The sequence below is a fragment of the Aegilops tauschii genome, chromosome 7, assembly GCF_002575655.3.
Source record: "Aegilops tauschii subsp. strangulata cultivar AL8/78 chromosome 7, Aet v6.0, whole genome shotgun sequence".
Classification (NCBI taxonomy): Eukaryota; Viridiplantae; Streptophyta; class Magnoliopsida; order Poales; family Poaceae; genus Aegilops; species Aegilops tauschii.
Genome location: NC_053041.3, coordinates 489,195,925 through 489,219,880, shown reverse-complemented (window position 1 = coordinate 489,219,880; position 23,956 = coordinate 489,195,925).

Here is a 23,956-nt window from a genome sequence, read left to right as displayed (position 1 = left end):
AAGACAAACGGATGTAGTCGAACGAATCCTCACAACTCCGGAACGAAACCGACGCTAACGAGAGAAGCAACCCGGAAAGAAACAAACAACATAGTAAACAATCATCACATAAACATGGCATGATGCACAATCAAGTATGATGCATGTCCGGTTTAATGAGCATGGCATGGCAAAGTGCAACAAACAATACTACAAATTAAGTGGAGCTCAATATGCAACGAATTGCATATTGACGAAACACCACATTCAAGTTATTTAGTTCGCTCTTGTTTATGTACCCAACAATATTAAATGTTATTAAACATGGCAAGGGGTGAAGCATATGAAAACTACCTAGCTAGGCAAGTTTAAATGAGGCCGGAACAACAAACAACAATTCCGGAAAATCCCCATGTGCATATTTTAGATTTGGTACTGTTCTGCCATAAACACAATTTTAATGTTGTTAAACAGAAAATTAGAGTGCACCATGTTAAACTAGGCATTTTTCCACCCCATTTACATATAAAGTTTATTAAATTTGGAGCTATGGTTAATTAGTTACGAAATAAATCATTTTAACATGGCATTTGAGAAAATTTAATCAAACAACAATTTAAACATTTTAAACATCGATGAGAGTGGCATAATGTGAAACTAGACAGAATTCTAAGCATTTTTACATATTAAAATCATTTTAAACCGATGCACCATTTGTGAGTTATTAAATGCATGATCTAGAGGGACTTTTCTGTAAAACATGTAAATCACTGGATAATTGATAAAATCGAAGGCAGGAAAAAAAACTACATCGGGCCAAATCTGACTGGCCCAACATGCATAGAAGAGGGGCTGGGCGCTGCTCACCATGGGCCATGGCCCAGTCGATGGAGGAGGCCGGGCAGGCGGGCTGCTGGGCTGCACGCATCTGGCCGATGCGGTCAACGCGACCACAAAACAGAGGAGGCAGGGGATCGAGGCTGGCGCGCCTCCTTCGCCTGCTCGAAGCAGAGGCAAGGCCATGGCACCGCAGGCGAGGGAAGCGGTGGGACTTCGGCGCGGCAGGGAGCTCGGCGGACAGCAACGCTACGGCGGATCCGGGGCACCGGTGCTCCTGCGAACAGCAGCAGCGGGCGGAGCACCTCCTGTGTACTTGAAGAAAGAGTGGGGGAGGGATTTTTCAGAGAGGATGGAGCAGAACGGAAAAGAAGAAAGAAGAGGGAAGGCGAGGGTGATGGCCACGCGACCTGGGGCCTGATGATGCTCGCCGGCGGTGCGGGAACCAAAGGGCGCCGGCGCAACGCTGATCTGGGGGAGGCAGGAGCAGGGCTAGCCGGCTGCTGCGGTGTTGCTCCTCGAGGTGCTCCCATGGCTGTCCTCCTACACGGGACACAGAGAGAGCACTTGGAGAAGAGCGGGATAGGGGAAGAAGAAGGAAGAGCAGGGGCACGGGGCTGGCCTGGAGCTGCTGCTGCGGTGGCGCTCGACGACAGCGGAAGGGCGGCTGCGCTCCGGTGATTTGGACGCCGGTGACGTGACGACTGGGAACGAGGCAGGGCTCGGGCAGGAGAAGCCCTCCTGCTCGAGGGGCTTGGCCTCGGGCGCGATGGCTTCTGCTCCGCGGCTGTGGGCACGGGGACGAGGAGGTGGGAGGCGGCAGGGAGCTCCTCTCCCTGGCTCGCGATGAGGGGAACGGGGAGGTCTGCGTCGGCTGTGGTGGTTGGATGGATCGGGAAGGACGAGGCTGGTAGGTTGGGGATGGATCCCGAGGGGGATTTGGTAGAGAGTGGCGGCGGGCAGAAGGATGGATGGGACATCTCCCTAGAAGTTAGGGTAGGGGTTGGTCTATATATAGGAACAATAGGATTAGGTTTGGGCCCTCCGATTAAAATCGGACGGTCTCGGATAAATAGGTTAGGGGGCCCAATTAAGAAAACAGAGATGTTTTATAGATGTTTGGGGATGATCCGGACCCAACGGTCATGACAGCTCGGGTCGGGTTCGGGTAAGTTTCGGATGCGCACATGAGGGGGGTCTATGCACGAGAGAGTCCGGTTTAAGCAAGAGCGAAAACAAAGAACAAGGTTGGTCTCGGAACGGTCACGAAAGCAAGGGGGGACGCGGCAACTACGAGCGGATGCAAGTTTTATGAAAACATGACGGCAACAGAGTGCCGATGCAATGCAAATGATGACATGATGAATGCAACAAACAAATAAAACACACAACGATAACGAAAAATATGGAAGGCGACTGGAGCGTCGGTCTCGGGGCGTTACAACACTCCACCACTACAAGAGGATCTCGTCCCGAGATCTAGGATGGCACCGGAGAGAAACGGAAGGGGAAGAGGTAAAACAAATTGCTTCTTGACAAACGAGTGAAACCACGAACCTTGAGAGATTGAACGGACGAAAAGAGAGAATGCAAGGGAGATGAACGAGATTGAAAACACTCCGTTATCAAAGAGGAACAAGGAACATTGCGAGAACCTTCGTAGGTTGAAGAATATGAAACAAGAGCTTAACGGATCAAAAGGAATATGAAAGCACACCGGTAGAAAAAATAAACAAGGAACAAGAATGACAGAATTTGGACAGCAGCACTCCGGTAGAAAAGAGAAGAAAACTTGATAAGATGAAAAGATATTGAAGAGATGATCCAACACTCCGATTGGAAATGGAAGGAATAGAATTTGAACTTGGCAAAATGAAAGCACTTAGATGAGACTCCGGTTAAAAGAGGAATGATCGACACAACACTCTGGTTAAATGGATTAGTAAGAAAAGAACACGATCCTCACAATTCGAGATGATGAGCGAAGAGAGCAACATCACCATGCCTCCGGAAGAAAAAATAGAAGATAAATCATTGGAATAAAGGAATGGAGAAGAAAATGACAACTTCTGCCACAAATGAGCTTGGAAAGCATCCTTCCAAGAAGGTTATAACGGAGATGTTGGGAAATCAACAACGAAAAGAACAAGCTTGTTGTGGGCTTATGGAACACATCTCAAAATTATGAGGTGACAACCCGCCACTAACGGAAATAATTGCTTGCTTGAGACCAACGAAGAGATGAAAAGTTCTCTCGCCGAGAGGATAGGAGAAAACTTGGATCATTGATAGACACCACAATTAGCAACATTCCTTCGAGAAGGCTTTAAGTGAAATCTATACCAAGATAACTCCAACAAAGAGATTGGTGGATTTAAAATATCTCATTCTTGACAACATGTGAATCATGAAACGCGAACTCAAATTGTCAAGAATGACATAACACCATCTCAAAAGGTAAGGTAGAAAGAATTGCACTTCGGAATGCATGATGAAGAATACATGAACTCCTCAAAACAAGACATGTGTTGAACACCATGTTAATTTTAGAGTATAGATTGACGGATCTTAACTCCGAGAGAAATCTTGAAGAACAATTGAAGAATGAAAGTAATCTTTGACGAAGCACCATGTAGAGCCTCCATGAAGAACTCCGGTAAACAAAAGGATGATAGAAAGAAAGAGAAGTTGACAACACAAGGTGAAGCCTTGCGATGATTTAGATGGAGCTTCGCGATGAGATAATGCGGAAAACTTGGAACTCCGGAAAAGAAAGATGAACAAATGAGATCAAGAATTTTGATGAATCTCCGGAATAAGGAATTAATCACTTGGATGAAACAAGAATAAGAATTACATTATGCTTAGCCTTCACCAATTTAGATGGATGACAAGCAATGGATTTTGCATACTACTTATTCTCGTAGAAAAGATTAAGATAGATATTGCGCAAACTTGGGAAGGTCTTCATCGAACCACCGGTAGGATTGAAAAAACGAATAAATTGATATGATAACGAAGGAAGAGAAATCTTGAACGAACCACCGCGAGAATTGAAAAAGAACGAAGTAAAGGCGTGAATCACCGGTAAGAATTAGATAACGAATGAAGATACTTGAGGGAATTTGATACACGAGAACGAAGAGATCACGAGCTGATTAGAGAATACATGAACGATGCACCGGAAGAATATGGAGATGAACGAAGAGACATCAATTTAGAATAATTGGAGAACAAGGCTGAAAACTTAGAACGAAGAAATCTTTTGAAATGATGGCCTTCGGAGAATCAAACTGAAAAGACTCATGAATTGCTCCGGATGGGTGAAAAGAATTCTCACAATCGAAAACAATTATGAGAGTGGCGTGAAGCTAGAACCATGAATCTTGAAGAGAATGGAGCAAGATTTAAGAGAAACTCTTCTTCGGTCTTCAAATGTTGAGAATGACGATGAGAAACACCACCATGAATTGTTGAGATACTCCGGGATGAAAATTAGAAAGATTGAACCAACAATGAAAAGAGTTTGAAAGATCTTGGAGAAAGACATTTGACTGATGATAATTCATTCTTACGTCAAACTTTGCAATGAATTTGAGAATAACTCCGAAAAGAATTAGAAGAGTCAGGTAAGATCCTGGGAAAAGACCTGTGGGTTAGGACCCACTCAAAAGATACATCATTGAACGATTTAGAAGAGAGATTACGCCGGTTTAATAAAATGGCTCAAAAGGGGTAACAACTTCGAGATATCTTGAACGGATTAGGAATGAAAACACGAATCTCCTGCAATATCTTCAGTACACCGGAACAAATGAATAGCAAGCGGGGAATGATTAAGAGATATACCGGCATGAGAAAGCATTTGAAAGGAGGAAAGGGCTATAATCAACACTGAAAGCTTCAATTGAATCCACCGGAAAAGAATACGAGAATGAAGAATGATAAACTTCAAGCTTCCTGAGCATCTTCCTGAGAATCACCGGATAAGAACAAGGAGGAAAAGAATGAAGAGACTTCACATTAATAAAAAGGATACTTGATTAAGAAATCTGAGTCCTTGAAGAAAAAGGGTGGGAGGGCGGGAAAAACAAAGGCAACTTCGGTCGGATGAAACGAACACCGTTGAGAAAAAGCTTAGAATTTGATCTTGCGAATGTTGGAATGGCTGGATGCACTTCAAGGGAAACACGCCGGTTGGAAAGAATTGGGATGACAATCTCGATGATCAAGAAGGATTAGTATTCACATGGCAATATGAGAACACCGTTTAGGAAAAGTATGGATTCAACATTTGACTTCGAAGCAACTCGAATACCACAAATAAAACAAAACAAAGGATTGGCTCGCAGAATAAGCCGGAACAAACATATGATAGAGATTTCGTCCGAAGTTTTCGTGGTGGGGCCCACACGGGCTCGATCGTACAACACCATCATGTACAAGGCAGTGCACATGACATACGAAGCGTCCCTGAGTCGGCATAGCCAAGGACTCTTTAAGACACTACGAGACCACTGTAAAAACCAACCGTGGAAAGGCAGACCACTAGACGTCGAACCCCAATCTCATATCATGCATCTGTCGGAAAGATATCCTAGGAGCTACTTGAATTCCCACTTATAAACTCCCGAAACTTTCTGGTTATGCAATCTGGTGTTGGGGATACAGGGGACACAAAATATTTCACCCAAACTAGCAATCCCTATATCCAGCTGTATCCATCCGTCAACACATAACCAAGAAACATTCGGAAATCCTTTACCTCAACCTTCGAAAAGCATCTGTTATACGACTTATGGCAATACTCCCGAACTCCCGCCCCAGTACTGGGTGGCATCGAGGTGATCTCACCAACAACTGCATAAAAGAGATTTTCGATGTCGGCGAAACTCAGGTATTCTAGAACTGCAATGATAAAATTCTGACGACAACACCTCGGAGCTCAACTCCCCAGGACACTGCCACAACCCCTAAATGTCAGGAAGCACCAAGAACAATGTTCTCTCCACAAAACCATCGGAACGATTCCAAGATACCCGCGTGATCCTAAATTTTTTTTAGTGAAATTTGAGGAGAGAAAAGTCAAAACTTTTACGTCAGGAGGCCTCACTAGAGCGACGAAGGGACTGAGGAGTAAAAAGAATCCTACTCTCCGATATATATAATCCTAAGACTCAAAACATTTTTTTCTAGACTCAACAACGTCAGCGATTCGATCAAGCAGGGGGCTCCTAAGTCGGGGATGGCTCTGATTACCAACTTATAACACCCACGATGCGGCTATATCTCCCATGTGTTGAGGCACGACTTAGAGGCATAACCGCATTATGGTTTTGTCGCAAGAAGGGTCATCTTCACACAATCCCATGTAATGAACAAGAATGGATAAAGAGTTGGCTTACAATTGCCACTTCACACAATACATAAATAAATTCTTACATCATTCAGAGTACACACATAGGTCCGACTACGGAACCAAAACAAAAGAAGACAACCCCAAATGCTAGATCCCCGATCGTCCCAACTGGGCTCCACTACTGATCATCAGGAAATGAAAACATAGTAACGACCAAGGTCCTCGTCAAACTCCCACTTGAGCTTAGTTGCGTCACATGCACTGGTATCATCGGGACCTACAACTGTTAGGAAGAATCTGTGAGTCACGAGGACTCAGCAATCTCACACCCGCGAGATCAAGACTATTAAAGCTTATGGGAAGGATGGGGTGATGAGGTGGAGCTGCAGCAAGCACTAAGTATATATGGTGGCTAACATACGCAAATAAGAGCGAGAAGAGAAGCAACGGAACGGTCGTGAAGCTAGAAGTGATCAAGAAGTGATCCTGAAACTACTTACGCACAACCATAACACAAGAATCGTGTTCACTTCCCGGACTCCGCCGAGAAGAGACCATCACGGCTACACATGCGGTTGATGTATTTTATGTTGGAAATATGCCCTAGAGGCAATAATAAAATGGTTATTATTGTATTTCCTTGTTCATGATAATTGTCTATTGTTCATGCTATAATTGTATTAACTGGAAACCGTAATACATGTGTGAATACATAGACCACAACATGTCCCTAGTAAACCTCTAGTTGACTAGCTCGTTGATCAATAGATGGTTATGGATTCCTGACCATGGACATTGGATGTCATTAATAACGGGATCACATCATTGGGAGAATGATGTGATGGACAAGACCCAATCCTAATCATAGCACAAGATCGTGTAGTTCGTTTTGCTAGAGCTTTTCTAATGTCTAGTATCATTTCCTTAGACCATGAGATTGTGCAACTCCCGGATACCGTAGGAATGCTTTGGGTGTACCAAACGTCACAACATAACTGGGTGGCTATAAAGGTACACTACAGGTATCTCCGAAAGTGTCTGTTGGGTTGGTACGAATCGAGACTGGGATTTGTCACTCCGTATGACGGAGAGGTATCTCTGGGCCCACTCGGTAATGCATCATCATAATGAGCTCAATGTGACTAAGTAGTTATTCACGGGATCATGCATTACGGAACGAGTAAAGTGACTTGCCGGTAACGAGATTGAACGAGGTATTGGGATACCGACGATCGAATCTCGGGCAAGTAACATACCGATTGACAAAGGGAATTGTATACGGGATTGATTGAATCCCCGACATCGTGGTTCATCCGATGATATCATCGTGGAACATGTGGGAGCCAACATGGGTATCCAGATCCCGCTGTTGGTTATTGGCCGGAGAACGTCTCGGTCATGTCTGCATGGTTCCCGAACCCGTAGGGTCTACACACTTAAGGTTCGATGACGCTAGGGTTATAGGCAGTAGATATACGTGGTTACCGAATGTTGTTCGGAGTCCCGGATGAGATCCCGGACGTCACGAGGAGTTCCGGAATGGTCCGGAGGTAAATATTTATATATGGGAAGTCCCATTTTGGCCACCGGAAGAGTTTCGGGCGTCACCGGTAATGTACCGGGACCACCGGAGGGTTCCGGGGGTCCACCGGGAGGGGCCACCAACCCCGGAGGCCTGCGTGGGCCAAGTGTGGGAAGGGACCAGCCCCTAGGTGGGCTGGTGCGCCTCCCACAAGAGGCCCAAGGCACAGGGAAAGGGGAAAGGGGGAAACCCTAGGCTCAGACGGGCCTAAGGCCCACCTAGGGTGCGCCCCCCGTCTCTCCCCCTCTGGCCGCCCCCTTACACTACTAGAAAAAGGGCTATAGATGGGATTGACACTAATGGCGCACCAGACAAGCGGTGCGCCATTAGTATATACTAATGGCGCACCACCTTCTGATACGCCATTAGAGTTGAAACTACTAATGGCGCACCTGGCCCAGGGTGCGCCATTAGTATAAAAAAAAATTAACTAGTGCGCCTGTCCAAACATACTAATGGCGCATCCAGACACAGTGCGCCATTACTAGTTGTAACTAGTAATGGCGCACCTGCCGGAAAAGTGCGCCACTAATGTTGTTTTTTCCATTATATTTTTTATTCCCTTTTTTGCAAAACTACTAATGGCGCACTTTTCCACTGTGCGCCATTACTAGTTTAAACTAGTAATGGCGCACTCTGGAACAGTGCGCCATTAGTATGTTTTTTTTTGCAAAACTACTAATGGCGCACCACCAGAAGGTGCGCCATTAGTAACCTGGATTACTAATGGCGCATTTAGAGTTGGTGCGCCATTAGTAAGTGGGCAGCAACAAGATATTTTGGACAGCCTCTCCTACCCACACTCACTTTCTCCCCACTTCATTCTCTCCACCTCCTCCTTGTCTCGGGTGCCTCCTCTTTTTCACCTCATTTCCACCATAGATTCATTCAATTTAAGTGGTTAAATTACCTTGTTTTGATAGGTAAGTAAGGGGGGAAGCTATATTTATGTTGTTCTCCCTACAACAATGTGCACATGCACTTTTTATGGCCTAGCTAGATCTATGTATGTTCGTGGTGTTGCATATGTTTGTGGTGTTGCATATGTGTTTGTGTTTGGAGGTGTACCGGTATTTGAAATGCGATAGTTGCCAATATTTTGCCGGAATGTTGATTCATTTCCGTTTCGGCGAGAATTTTGGCATTAAGCATTCTTTTCGGTCCTATTTTTAGGGAAAGTCATGCCAAATTTTTTCTTGGTTCTAAAATATCGTTTTGCTCTACCCCGCAGGCGACCATGGTCCGCATGATGACCGAAGGCATCGTGAATAGGTTTTTGAGGTCCGCAAAGGCCGAGATGCTTCAAAAGAACGAGACGGAGATAAGATGTCCGTGTCGAAGATGCAAGCTGAAGAGCCTTATTGCGGACCCGGAATCCGGGCAGGTGCGGGACCACCTGCTCTTGCGTGGTTTCATGGATGGCTATCGGTGGCAAGGTGATGAAGATGACTACGAAGTCGTCCATGGGGGCCGGGCAAGAAATGAGGAAGGGCAGCAAGACAACCACCGCGGCTCGGGCGAGCGAGAAGACGAAGAATCCCCAGGAGATGATCACGACGGTGATGCTGTACACAGTCATCATGTAGAAGATGCAGGACATGATGATGAGGAAGATGCCGGAGCAGACGACGGGCATGATCATGAAGATGATGATGCCGGCGGAGCAGACGACGCTGGACCATCGATGGGCTGGGTGCAGGACCCTCATATTCAAGAGCTGCTTCTCAAGCAGACGGATAACGCAAGAGCTGCCGCCCGAGAGAAAGCCAAGATGGATCAACTTGAGTTAGACGCGGTTACTCCATTGTATGAAGGATGCAGGCCCGAGGATACCCGCCTGAAAGTAACGCTCATGGCTCTGGAGATGAAGGTAAAACACAAAATGACCGACACATGCTTCGACGAGAACATGTCATTCTGGCACGAACTTCTTCCCAAGGGGAACAAGTGCCCGACCAGTTTGGAGGAGGCGAAGAAAATCGTGTGTCCTCTGGATTTACCGCACGTGAAATACCATGTGTGCATGAACAATTGCATCATTTATCGAGACGAGCACGCGGAGTCCACCATATGTCCGGTGTGCGGCGTCACTCGATACAAGAAGAGGAAGAAAGCTCCTCGAAAAGTGGTGTGGTACTTTCCGATCACTCCTCGTCTGCAGCGGTATTTCGCGGACCCTAAGGTAGCAAAGCTCCTGCGTTGGCACGCGGATAGGGAGGAGAAGAAGCGAGAAGATGAAGCAAATGATCCGGAGATAGATAAAAAAGACAAGATGCTGAGTCACCCTAAGGATGCGAGCCAGTGGCAAGCGTTGAACTTCGAAGACCTGGAATTTGGGAATGATCCAAGGAACATCGTGCTGGGCGCGAGCACCGATGGAGTCAATCCGTTTGGCAGCCAGAGAAGCACACATAGCACCAGGCCTGTGTTTGTGTGGATGTACAACCTTCCCCCCTGGTTGTGCATGAAGAGGAAGTACATTCACATGAGTATGCTAATTGAAGGACCGAAACAACCAGGGAACAACATCAATCTGTATCTGGGGCTGCTGACAGAGGAGCTTGACACGCTGTGGAAAACGCCAGCCAATACGTGGGACGCCGCAGAGAAAGAATGTTTCCCTATGAGAGCCGCGCTGCTCACGACGGTGCACGACTATCTCGGTTACGGATATGTCGCGGGGCAGGTGGTCCACGGATTTTCTGGATGTGTCAGGTGCATGGATGACACAACGTATCACCAGCTAGATAGAGATCCCGGGTCTTCGAAAACCGTGATCATGGGACATCGAAGGTGGCTTCGCGACGATGACCCGTGGAGAAAACGCAAGGATCTATTCGATGGTGAAACCGAACCCCGAGGACGCCCGCGTACGAGGAGCGGCGAGGAAATAGACGAGCTGTTGAAAAATTGGAAAGACTGCCCACTGCCGGGAAAGAAGCAAAAGGCGCCAGAGCCGGGAAAGAAGCGAAAGGCGCCAGAGCCGCTGCTGAAGGTATGGAAAACGAGGTCTGTTTTCTGGGACTTGCCGTACTGGAAGATCCACCGTGTGCCTCACAGCCTTGATGTCATGCATATCATGAAGAACGTGTGCGAGAGTCTGCTTGGTACCCTGCTCAACATGCCAGAGAGGACCAAAGATGGGCCGAAAGCAAGGGCAGACTTGAAATCAATGGGCATCAGGCAGGAGCTTCACGCTATATATGATGATGATGATGATGATGATGATGATGATGATGATGATGAGGCGAAGCAGGACACGGAAAGTCGTCGCAAAGGCAAAAAGGCCAAGAAGATCGGAAATGACTACCCTCCCGCGTGCTTCACTCTAAGTCAGGAGGAGATCGAGCAGTTTTTCACCTGCCTCGTAGGAGTAAAACTTCCTTACGGTTACGCGGGGAAGATAAGCAGATACCTAGACCTAGCGAAGCTGAAGTTCAGCGGGATGAAGTCTCACGACTGTCACGTGCTGATGACGCAGATACTTCCAGTTGCAATCCGTGGGATCATGGACGTGCACGTCCGTGAAACGCTATTTGGCCTATGCAACTTTTTCGACGTCATCTCTCAGAAGTCTGTTGGCGTGAGGCAACTCAGAAGGCTACAGGAAGAGATCGTGGTGATACTATGCGAGCTTGAGATGTACTTCCCGCCCGCATTCTTCGACGTTATGGTGCATCTGCTGGTCCATATCGTGGACGATATCATCCAACTCGGGCCGACGTTCCTGCACAGCATGATGCCGTTCGAAAGGATGAATGGTGTCATCAAAGGATACGTTCGCAACATGTCACATCCAGAGGGAAGCATAGCCAGGGGCTTTCTGACCGAAGAGTGCATCTCCTACTGCACGAATTATCTAGGCATCGAGAACCCCGTTGGTCTACCCGTCAACAGGCACCTCGGCAGGCTCGCTGGATGGGGTCACCGTGAGGGTCGCCGCGAAATGCATGTCGACTTCGAGGGTCGACTCGCCGACTTTGAAAGAGCAAACCTAGTCGCGCTACAACACATAGACGTGGTCGATCCTTGGGTGGTAGAGCACAAAACCTTTATTAAGAAGACGTACAATGACCGAGGCCAACAGAGGACGGACGGAGATATACTCAAAGAGCACAACTCATGTTTCACGCGTTGGTTCAAGCAGAAGCTTCTGTCGTACCCTTTACATGAGGATTCTTCTGCGGAAGAACAACTCATATTCGCCTTGTCACAGGGCGCCGAGCACAACCTGATGACCTATGAGGCGTACGATATCAACGGCTACACGTTCTACACCGAGGCCAATGACATGAAGAGCGATGGTTATCAGAACTCCGGGGTAACGATGGAATCCTACACCAGTAACGACAAGGACAGATACTACGGAAGGATCGAGGAGATCTGGGAGCTGAGCTACGCTGGAGAGAAGGTCCCGATGTTCCGTGTCAGATGGGCCAAGAGCGTCCTAAAAGAAGACCGGTATTTCACCACCATGGTTATACCCGAAGCCAAATCCAAGACCGCAGGCGCAAACGTCACCGCGAAAAATGAGCCATGGGTACTGGTTTCCCAAGTGGACCAATGCTTCTTCATTACCGACCCGTCAAAGCCCAGTTTTGTTGTCGTGAGGAGAGGCAAAAGGAAGATCATCGGAATGGATGGAGTAGCCAATGAGCAAGACTTTGACAAGTACGGCGACCCGAGAATCGAACATGACGACGATGATGAAGTAGCAGCATACACCACAAGAAGAAGCAGGACCACCCTACCTAAAGGACGTCCGTTCCGCAGAAGAACTCCATTTGCGAAAAAGAAGGGCAAGAAGATTGTGAACAGATAGCTAGCTAAGATCGATTGTATTTAAATCGTAGCCTTCATTTCTCGATTGTATTTCATGGGCACTTTTTGAACTATCATGAATATTATTAAATTTCATGGACACTCGATCTCGATCCCCCTCCATCTCGATCGCTATCCCACCTCGCCAGATCCGGTCCCCCTCGCCTCCGAGCACCCCCCGGTCCACCGGCCCCCCGCACCCCGCGCACCTCCCCCGCTCCACCGGCATTACTGTTTGATGATATTTTTTAAAAAATTATTACTGTCTTATAAAAAAAATATTACTGTTATGATTTAAACAAGTTTGAACATATTTAAACACAAATAAATATCAAACAGCATTTTAAATGCATAAAAAAAATTGTGGAGCCTGGGAATCGAACCCAGGACCTCCTGGTGTGAGAACTGGCTGCTGACCAGTCGAGCTAGTAGAGGGAACTTGGTGTGGATCAGGTGAGGTGGAAGATAACCTGTTGGCTCGAGCAGAAATCAAAAAAAATACTAATGGCGCACCAGGGTGAGGTGCGCCATTAGTATAGATGTACTTATGGCGCACCGAGGGGTGGTGCGCCATTAGTATTGTGCCCTCGCCCTCGATCCCCTTCCCCTCTCCTATCCCCGGCCCAAACCTATCCCCTCTCTCTCCCTCGCCCTCGATCCCCTTCCCCTCTCCTCTCCCGACGCCGCTGCCCCGCTGCCTCGACGCCGCCCCGTCGTCCTCGTCTCCGCCACGACGCCCCGACGCCACGACGCCGCACTCTCCTCTCCCGACGCCGCCTCCCCGCTGCCCCGTCGTCCTCGTCTCCTCGGCGCCGCTCTCCTCGTCTCCTCGGAGCACCACCACCACCCGGACCTCGTCGCCTCCCGGACCTCGTCGCACCACCACCACCCGGACCTCGTCGCCCCGTCCACACCACCGCCCCCGTGAGCTCCACCACCACCCGGACTTGTCTATTGCTTCATGTTCATTATGACAATTGCTAATTCTTGTTTGATTTAGTAGCGTCTCATTTCTTGTGCTCATGGGAAAACTAAGAAAGCTCAGGAACATAATTGTGTTTATTTTCTTGTTTGTTTCGGTTGCCTTTTAAACAGAATGGGGTTAGCAAGAGAAATCAGCTTGTACACTATGAGTAGCTTATGCATGAGTCCTGATGGAATCACTATAAACACCAGGTCATTATAATTGTTTTCGAGGAGTAGTTTTGATGGTCAAGATCAGCATAAAGGAATACAACTTTATATCTGGTTTACCTTGGATTGTTTTACCTTGAGAAAATGCATTCCACTCAAAGACAGCCCATTTTGTACACTTTTTCGTTTGATAGATCTAAGGAGGCAGAAAAGTTCTCTTTTAGTCATCTTTATTGCAGTCAATGTCTCGACCACTCTGATATCCTCAGTATCATGGTTGTGCTCTGAATCTCCAAGCAAATCATATTGGTTGTGATGATTGACTGAAACATAAGAAGTTTTCAGGTGGTTGCATTGTTTCTTGCTACCAACACCCGTAGTTTCTTTCTTTGTTTAGTTGGAAGTTTGTTATACTGATAGAGTGTGCATAGGGAGTAAACGAATTCCTGCAAAACGAATTTTGTACGAGTTTTTTAGATCTGAATTCATTTATGTTCATGTGCGTCTGTCTGGCTGTGTATCCCAACTTGTGTTGATGCTCTGAAGTAGGTTTTCACTAAGAGAATTCAAAACTAAGACATGTTCTTAAAATGAAGCAGTATTTGTATCACAGAAAAAGTTCTGAAGCTGTTGAACCTTACCTTATGTATCACAAAAAAAGGCAAGGAACATCATGAACAACTCTCCATGACTTAATTTTCCAATATACATTGGCCTGTACAGCAGGTTCACTTTTTCTATATGCATTGGCCAGTACAGCAGGTTCACTTTTCAAAACAAATTAGAGCAGACCTCATACACCCAAGAAAACCTGAAAAAAAATGAAGTTCAACCCCTCACTTTTCCTATATGCATTGGCCTGTACAGTTGGATTTGTTTCTGATTTTAGTGTTTTCAGTCTATTTTTCTATTTCTGCTTTAACATAACGGAATAACTAATGGTGGCTGCCTAATGATGACAGACTAAGTTTCTGATTTATTTTGTTATAGAAGTGTAGATTCATTGGTAGCAATTGTTTTCAGTGTCTCATGTTGCTTGTAGTGTTTTGTCCAAAATGTTGAATGATACTGCTTGGAGATGCATATATTGTTTCACCTCTTCACATGCCAATGTATTTTCCATGTTGTGATGGAGGCCTTTTTTGCCTTGTCCACCCGAGAGGCCCTTGAGTTTGCCGGAATGTCGATTAACTTCCGTTCCGGCAAATTCGGGTACTCCATATGTCCTATTTTCAGCAAAGGTCATGCTGAAATTTTCCGTGAATTTTAGCATGACTTTGCTAAAAATAGGACATATGGGGTACTTGTGACTAATGCATGGGCCGGGGTATCTTAGTAGTTAATTAAGTAGGATCAAGTGCCCCGGCGTACTTGTGACTAATGCATGGCTTTTAGGGTGCCTCGGTGTCGATAAAAACCGAAATGATGAAAGCTTAGGCTTTTAGGGTGCCTCGGCGTCGAAAAACCCTCAATGATAAAAGCTTAGCTTTTAGGATGCCTCGGTGTCGACAAACCCTAAATGATGAGACCATGATCTTGTTCCTTGACAATAACCAACTTTTTGACCAAACTTTGTTCCTATTTAGAGAGAAACATGGTCAACAACGATGAGGCCGGGGGTTCGGGCGTCAAGGCATTCTGGAAGCTGTCCCAGGAGATGGAGGAACAACCTCACTTGTATGAGGACGCCGCCTTCCTCACCGATCCTGAGACCACTGATGGTACCGCTGAGGATGACCCCACTGATGCCACCACTGATGGTGCCGCCGAGGATGCCACCACTGATGATGGCGGCGCACGCACAGATGGCAGCCAACCGAAGAGGCAATGGAAGGACCGGCGCCCGACCATGCTCCGCACCCTCAAGGAGGAAGTTACTGAAGTGGACTCCGACGGGAATCCAACGGCGCCCGAACGAATAGTGAAGGGGTACTCGCTTCAGCTCGGGTGCATTCTCCGGAGCACCGTCTCGATCAACACCGAGAACCTGAGGCATCATGACCAAGGGAATTTGCGCAACCTCCTCTTCACGAAGCTGCACGAACGATACAAGTTCCCCGCTGAATTTGAAAACACAAGCCTCAAAGGGAATAAAGTGAACAATGCTGCCCTCACGAAGATGAGCAAGGCCCTGTCTACTTGGAAAAGCAATGTGAAGAGAATGATCGTGATGACCGCAGCTCTCTTCTATGTGATGGTAGTTTAGATGATCGATATCGACTTGTAATGTGAAGACAAACTCGCGGTCTCGAGACTTGTAATATAATGTTCTATCTTTGTTCGGTCTTTTCAATTCGGAGACTAATATGATGAATTGTATTCGGAGACTAAAATGATGAATTGTATTCAGAGACTAATCTTCTATTGTATTCGATGAATCTGTTGTTGATGTGTGCTGTCTATATTTTGTCCAATTATACATTTCGTAACATGTGCAAAAAACAGAAAAATAAAAAATAAAAAAACCTAATATTCGTACTAATGGCGCATCACATCATAGTGCGCCATTAGTATGCCAAAGGATACTAATGGCGCATCACTAAACAGTGCGCCATTAGTATGCCGAAGTTACTAATGGCGCATCCTGTTGTTGTGCGCCATTAGTATGCCAAAGCACCTGGGTATAGATGGCCCCCTGGGAGGCATACTAATGGCGCACTGTTGTATATACTAATGGCGCATCTGGGGTGCGCCATTATACCAGATACTAATGGCGCACCAGTGGTGCGCCATTAGTAAAATATACTAATGGCGTGGCACTAATGGCGCACCACTAATGCGCCATTAATGGCCAAATTAGGTGCGCCATTAGTAGGCCTTTTCCTAGTAGTGTTAGATGCATCTAGGGCTGGCCGCCACCCTAGGGGGGGACCCTAGATGGGGGCGCAGCCCCTCCCCTTCCCCTAAATATAGTGGGGGTTTTGGGTCTGCCATAGACACGAGTCTCCCTCTCTCTTGGCGCAACCCTACCCCTCCCCCTCCTCGTCTCTCGCAGTGCTTGGCGAAGCCCTGCTGGAGTTCCACGCTCCTCCATCACCACCATGCCCTTGTGCTGCTGCTCGACGGAGTCTTCCCCAACCTCTCCCTCTCTCCTTGCTGGATCAAGGCACGGGAGACGTCACCGGGCTGCATGTGTGTTGAACGCGGAGGCACTATTGTTCGGTGCTTAGATCGGATTCGGCCGCGATCTGAATCGCTTCGTGTACGACTCTACCGACCGCGTTCTTGCAACGCTTCCGCATCGCGATATTCAAGGGTATGAAGATGCACTCCCCTCTCTCTCGTTGTTAGTTAATCCATAGATTGATCTTGGTGATGCGTAGAAAATTTTGAATTTCTGCTACGTTCCCCAACAGTGGCATCATGAGCTAGGTCTATGTGTAGATTCTATGCACGAGTAGAACACAAAGTAGTTGTGGGCGATGATTTGTTCAATTTGCTTGCCGTTACTAGTCTTATCTTGATTCGGCGGCATTGTGGGATGAAGCGGCCCGGACCGACCTTACACGTACTCTTACGTGAGACAGATTCCACCGACTGACATGCACTTGATGCATAAGGTGGCTAGCAGGTGTCTGTCTCTCCCACTTTAGTTGGATCAGATTCGATGAAAAGGGTCCTTATGAAGGGTAAATAGAAATTGGCATATCACCGTTGTGGCTTTTGCGTAGGTAAGAAACGATCTTGCTAGAAACCCATAGCAGCCACGTAAAACATGCAACAACAATTAGAGCACGTCTAACTTGTTTTTGCAGGGTATTCTATGTGATGTGATATGGCCAAAAGGATGTGATGAATTATATATATGTGATGTATGAGATTGATCATGTTCTTGTAATAGGAATCACGACTTGCATGTCGATGAGTATGACAGCCGGCAGGAGCCATAGGAGTTGTCTTAATTTATTGTATGACCTGCGTGTCAATGAAAAACGCCATGTAATTACTTTACTTTATTGCTAACCGTTAGCCATAGTAGTAGAAGTAATAGTTGGCGAGACAACTTCATGAAGACACGATGATGGAGATCATGATGATGGAGATCATGGTGTCATGCCGGTGACGAAGGTGATCATGCTGCGCCTCGAAGATGGAGATCAAAAGGCACAAGATGATATTGGCCATATCATGTCACTTTATGATTTGCATGTGATGTTTGTCATGTTTACATCTTATTTTCTTAGAACGACGGTAGCATAAATAAGATGATCCCTCACTAAAATTTCAAGAGACGTGTTCCCCCTAACTGTGCATCGTTGCGAAGGTTCGTTGTTTCGAAGCACCACGTGATGATCGGTTGTGATAGATTCTAACGTTCGCATACAATGGGTGTAAGCCAGATTTACACATGCGAAACACTTAGGTTGACTTGACGAGCCTAGCATGTACAGACATGGCCTCGGAACACAAGAGACCGAAAGGTCGAACATGAGTCGTATAGCAGATACGATCAACATGGAGATGTTCACCGATGATGACTAGTCCGTCTCACGTGATGATCGAACACGGCCTAGTTGACTCAGATCATGTATCACTTAGATGACTAGAGGGATGTCTATCTGAGTGGGAGTTCATTAAATAATCAGATGAACTTAATTATCGTGAACATAGTAAATAGGTCTTTGCAAATTATGTCGTAGCTTACGCTTTAGTTCTACTGCTTAAGATATGTTCCTAGAGAAAATTTAGTTGAAAGTTGTTAGTAGCAATTATGCGGACTGGGTCCGTAAACTGAGGATTGTCCTCATTGCTGCACAGAAGGCTTATGTCCTTAATGCACCGCTCGGTGTGCTGAACCTCGAGCGTCGTTTGTGGATGTTGCGAACATCTGACATACACGTTTTGATGACTACGTGATAGTTCAGTGTGTAATGTTGAACGGTTTAGAATTGAGGCACCAAAGACATTTTGAAACGTCGCGGAACATATGAGATGTTCCAAGACCTGAAATTGGGATTTTAGGCTCGTGCCCACGTCAAGATGTATGAGACCTCTGACAAGTTTCTTAAGCCTGCAAACTAAGGGAGAAAAGCTCAATCGTTGAACATGTGCTCAGATTGTCTGAGTACTACAATCGCTCGAATCGAGTGGGAGTTAATCTTCCAGATGAGATAGTGATGGTTCTCCAAAGTCACTGCCACCAAGCTACTAGAGCTTCGTGTTGAACTATAACATATCAGGGATAGATATGATGATCCTTGAGCTATTCACGATGTTTGACACCGCGAAAGTAGATATCAAGTAGGAGCATCAATTGTTGATGGTTAGTAAAACCACTAGTTTCAAGAAGGGCAAGGGAAAGAAGGGATACTTCATGAAACGGCAAATCAGTTGCTGCTCTAGTGAAGAAACCCAAGGTTGAACCCAAACCCGAGACTAAGTGCTTCTGTAATGAGGGGAACGGTCACTGAAGCAGAACTACCCTAGATACTTGGTAGATGAGAAGGCGGGCAAGGTCGACAGAAGTATATTGGATATACATTATATTAATGTGTACTTTACTAGTACTCCTAGTAGCACCAGGGTATTAGATACCGGTTCGGTTGCTAAGTGTTGGTAACTCGGAATAAAAGGCTATGGAACAAACAGAGACTAGCTAAAGATGAGATGACGATATGTGTTGGAAGTGTTTCCAAGGTTGATGTGATCAAGCATCACATGCTCCCTCTACCATCGAGATTGGTGTTAAACCTAAATAATTGTTATTTGGTGTTTGCGTTGAGCATAGACATGATTGGATTATGTTTATCGCAATACGGCTATTCATTTAAAGAGAATAATGGTTACTCTGTCTATTTGAATAATACCTTCAATGGTCTTGCACTTAAAATGAATGGTGTGTTGAATCTCGATCGTAGTGATACACATGTTCATACCAAAAGATATAAGATAGTACCACATACTTGTGGCACTGCCACTTGAGTCATATTGGTATAAAATGCATGAAAAAGCTCCATGTTGATGGATATTTGGACTCACTCATTTTTGAAAAGATTGAGACATGCGAACCAAGTCTATTAGTATATATGCATGAAGAAAGTCCATATAGATGGATCGTTTGGACTCACTTGATTTTGAATCACTTGAGACATGCAAATCATATCACATGGGCAAGATGACTGAAAGGCCTCGTTTTTAGTAAGATGGGACAAGAAAGCAACTTGTTGGAAGTAATACATTTTGATGTGCGCAGTCCAATGAGTGCCGAGGCATGCAGTGGATATCGTTATGTTCTTACTTCACAGATGATTTGAGTAGATGCAGAGTGTATTTACTTGATGAAACACAAGTCTGAATCATTGAAAGGTTCAAGTAATTTCAGAGTGAAGTTGAAGATCGTCGTGACAAGAGGATAAAATGTCTGTGATATGATCATAGAGATGAATATCTGAGTTACGAGTTTGGCACACAATTAAGACATTGTGGAAATTGTTTCACAACTAATACCGCCTGGAACACCATAGTGTGATGGTGTGTCCGAACATCATAACTGCACCCTATTGGATATGGTGCATACCATGATGTCTCTTATCGAATTACACTATCGTTTATGGGTTAGGCATTAGAGACAACCGCATTCACTTTAAATAGGGCACCACGCAATTCTGTTGAGACGACACCGTATGAACTATGGTTTAGAGAAACCTAAGCTGTCGTTTCTTAAAAGTTTGAGGCTGCGACACTTATGTGAAAAAGTTTCAGGCTGATAAGCTCGAACCCAAAGCGGATAAATGCATCTTCATGGAATACCCAAAATAGTTGGGTATACCTCCTATTTCACATCTGGAAGCAAAAGTGATTGTTTCTGGAAACGGGTCCTTTCTCGAGGAAAAGTTTCTCTCGAAAGAATTGAGTGGGAGGATGGTGGAGACTTGATGAGGTTATTGAACCATGACTTCAACTAGTGTGTAGCAGGGCACAGGAAGTTGTTCCTGTGGCACCTACACCAATTGAAGTGGAAGCTTATGATAGTGATCATGAAACTTCGGATCAAGTCACTACCAAACCTCGTAGGACGACAAGGATGCGTACTACTTCAGAGTGGTACATAATCCTGTCTTGGAAGTCATGTTGCTAGACAACAATGAACCTACGAGCTATGGAGAAGCGATGGTGGGCCCGGATTCTGACGAATGGCTTGAGGCCATAAAACTGAGAGGATCCATGTATGAAAACAAAGTATAGACTTTGGAAGAACTACTTGATGGTCGTAAGGCTGTTGGGTGCAGATGGATTTTAAAAGGAAGACGGACAATGATGGTAAGTTTCACCATTAAGAAAGCTCGACTTGTCGTTAAGATGTTTTCCGACAAGTTCATGGAGTTGACTACGATGAGATTTTCTCACTCGTAGAGATGCTAAGAGTCTGTTGGAATTATATTAGCAATTACTGCATTATTTATGAAATCTTGCAGATAGGATGTCAAAAACATTTTTTCCTCAACGATTTTCTTGAGGAAAGGTTGTATGTGATACAACCAGAAGGTTTTGTCAATCCTGAAAGATGCTAACAAGTATGCAAAGCTCCATCAATCCTTCTAAGGACTGGAGTAAGCATCTCGGAGTTGGAATGTACGCTTTGATGAGATGATCAAAGATTTTGGGTTTATACAAAGTTTATGAGAAACTTGTATTTCCAAAGAAGTGAGTGGGAGCACTATAGAATTTTTGATGAGTATATGTTGTTACATATTGTTGATCAGAAATGATGTAGAATTTCTGGAAAGCATACAGGGTTATTTGAAAAGTGTTTTTCAATGGAAAACCTGGATCAAGCTACTTGAACATTGAGCATCAAGATCTATAAGGATAGATAAAAAACGCTTAATAATACTTTCAAATGGATACATACCGTGACAAGATTTTGAAGGAGTTCAAAATAGATCAGCAAAGAAGGAGTTCTTGGATGTGTTACAAGGTGTGAGTATTGAGTAAGACTCAAGACCTGACCACGGCAGAAGAGAGAGAAAGGACGAAGGTCGTCCCCTATGCTTAAGACGTAGGCTCTATAGTATGCTATGCTGTGTACCGCACCTGAATTGTGCCTTGCCATGAACTAGTCAAGGGGTACAAGAGTGATCCAGGAATGGATCACATGACAGCGGTCAAACTTATCCTTAGTAACTAGTGAACTAAGGAATTTTCTCGATTATGGAGGTGGTAAAAGAGTTCATCGTAAAGGGTTACGTCGATGCAAACTTTGACACTAATCCGGATGACTCTGAGTAGTAAACCGGATTCGTATTGTAGAGCAGTTATTTGGAATAGCTCCAAGTAGCACGTGGTAGCTGCATCTACAAGATAACATAGAGATTTGTAAAGCACACACGGATCTGGAAGGTTCAGACCCGTTGACTAAAAACCTCTCTCACAAGCGAGATATGAACAAACCCCATGGGTGTTGGATTCATTACAATCACATAGTGATGTGAACTAGATTATTGACTCTAGTGCAAGTGGGAGACTGTTGGAAATATGCCCTAGAGGCAATAATAAAATGGTTATTATTGTATTCCCTTGTTCATGATAATTGTCTATTGTTAATGCTATAATTGTATTAACTGGAAACCGTAATACTTGTGTGAATACATAGACCACTACATGTCCCTAGTAAGCCTCTAGTTGACTAGCTCATTGATCAATAGATGGTTATGGTTTCCTGACCATGGACATTGGATGTCATTGATAACGGGATCACATCATTGGGAGAATGATGTGATGGACAAGACCCAATCCTAAGCATAGCACAAGATCGTGTAGTTCGTTTTGCTAGAGCTTTTCTAATGTCAAGTATCATTTCCTTAGACCATGAGATTGTGCAACTCCCGGATACCGTAGGAATGCTTTGGGTGTACCAAACGTCACAACGTAACTGGGTGGCTATAAAGGTACACTACAGGTATCTCCGAAAGTGTCTGTTGGGTTGGTACGAATCGAGACTGGGATTTGTCACTCCGTATGACGGAGAGGTATCTCTGGGCCCACTCGGTAATGCATCATCATAATGAGCTCAATGTGACTAAGTAGTTAGTCACAGGATCATGCATTACGGAACGAGTAAAGTGACTTGCCGGTAACAAGATTAAATGAGGTATTGGGATACCGACGATCAAATCTCGGGCAAGTAACATACCGATTGACAAAGGGAATTGTATACGGGATTGATTGAATCCCCGACATCGTGGTTCATCCGATGAGATCATCGTGGAACATGTGGGAGCCAACATGGGTATCCAGATCCCGCTGTTGGTTATTGGTCGGAGAACGTCTCGGTCTTGTCTGCATGGTTCCCGAACCCGTAGGGTCTACACACTTAAGGTTCGATGACGCTAGGGTTATAGGGAATAGATATACGTGGTTACCGAATGTTGTTCGGAGTCCCAGATGAGATCCCGGACGTCACGAGGAGTTCCGGAATGGTCCGGAGGTAAAGATTTATATATGGGAAGTCCCGTTTTGGCCACCGGAAGAGTTTCGGGCGTCACCGGTAATGTACCGGGACCACCGGAGGGTTCCGGGGGTCCATCGGGAGGGGCCACCAACCCCGGAGGCCTGCGTGGGCCAAGTGTGGGAAGGAACCAGCCCCTAGGTGGGCTGGTGCGCCTCCCACAAGAGGCCCAAGGCGCAGGGAAAGGGGAAAGGGGGAAACCCTAGGCTCATATGGGCCTAAGGCCCACCTAGGGTGCGCCCCCCACCTCTCCCCCTCTGGCCGCCCCCTTAGATGCATCTAGGGCTGGCCGCCACCCTAGGGGGAGAACCCTAGATGGGGGCGCAGCCCCTCCCCTTCCCCTATATATAGTGGGGGTTTTGGGGCTGCCATAGACACGAGTCTCCCTCTCTGTTGGCGCAGCCCTACCCCTCTCCCTCCTCGTCTCTCGCAGTGCTTGGCGAAGCCCTGCTGGAGTGCCACGCTCCTCCATCACCACCATGCCGTTGTGCTGCTGCTGGACGGAGTCTTCCCCAACCTCTACCTCTCTCCTTGCTGGATCAAGGCACGGGAGACGTCACCGGGCTGCATGTGTGTTGAACATGGAGGCACCGTTGTTCGGTGCTTAGATCGGATTCGGCCGCGATCTGAATCGCTTCGTGTACGACTCTACCGACCGCGTTCTTGCAACGCTTACGCATCGCGATCTTCAAGGGTATGAAGATGCACTCCCCTCTCTCTCGTAGCTAGTTAATCCATAGATTGATCTTGGTGATGTGTAGAAAATTTTGAATTTCTGCTACGTTCCCCAACATTT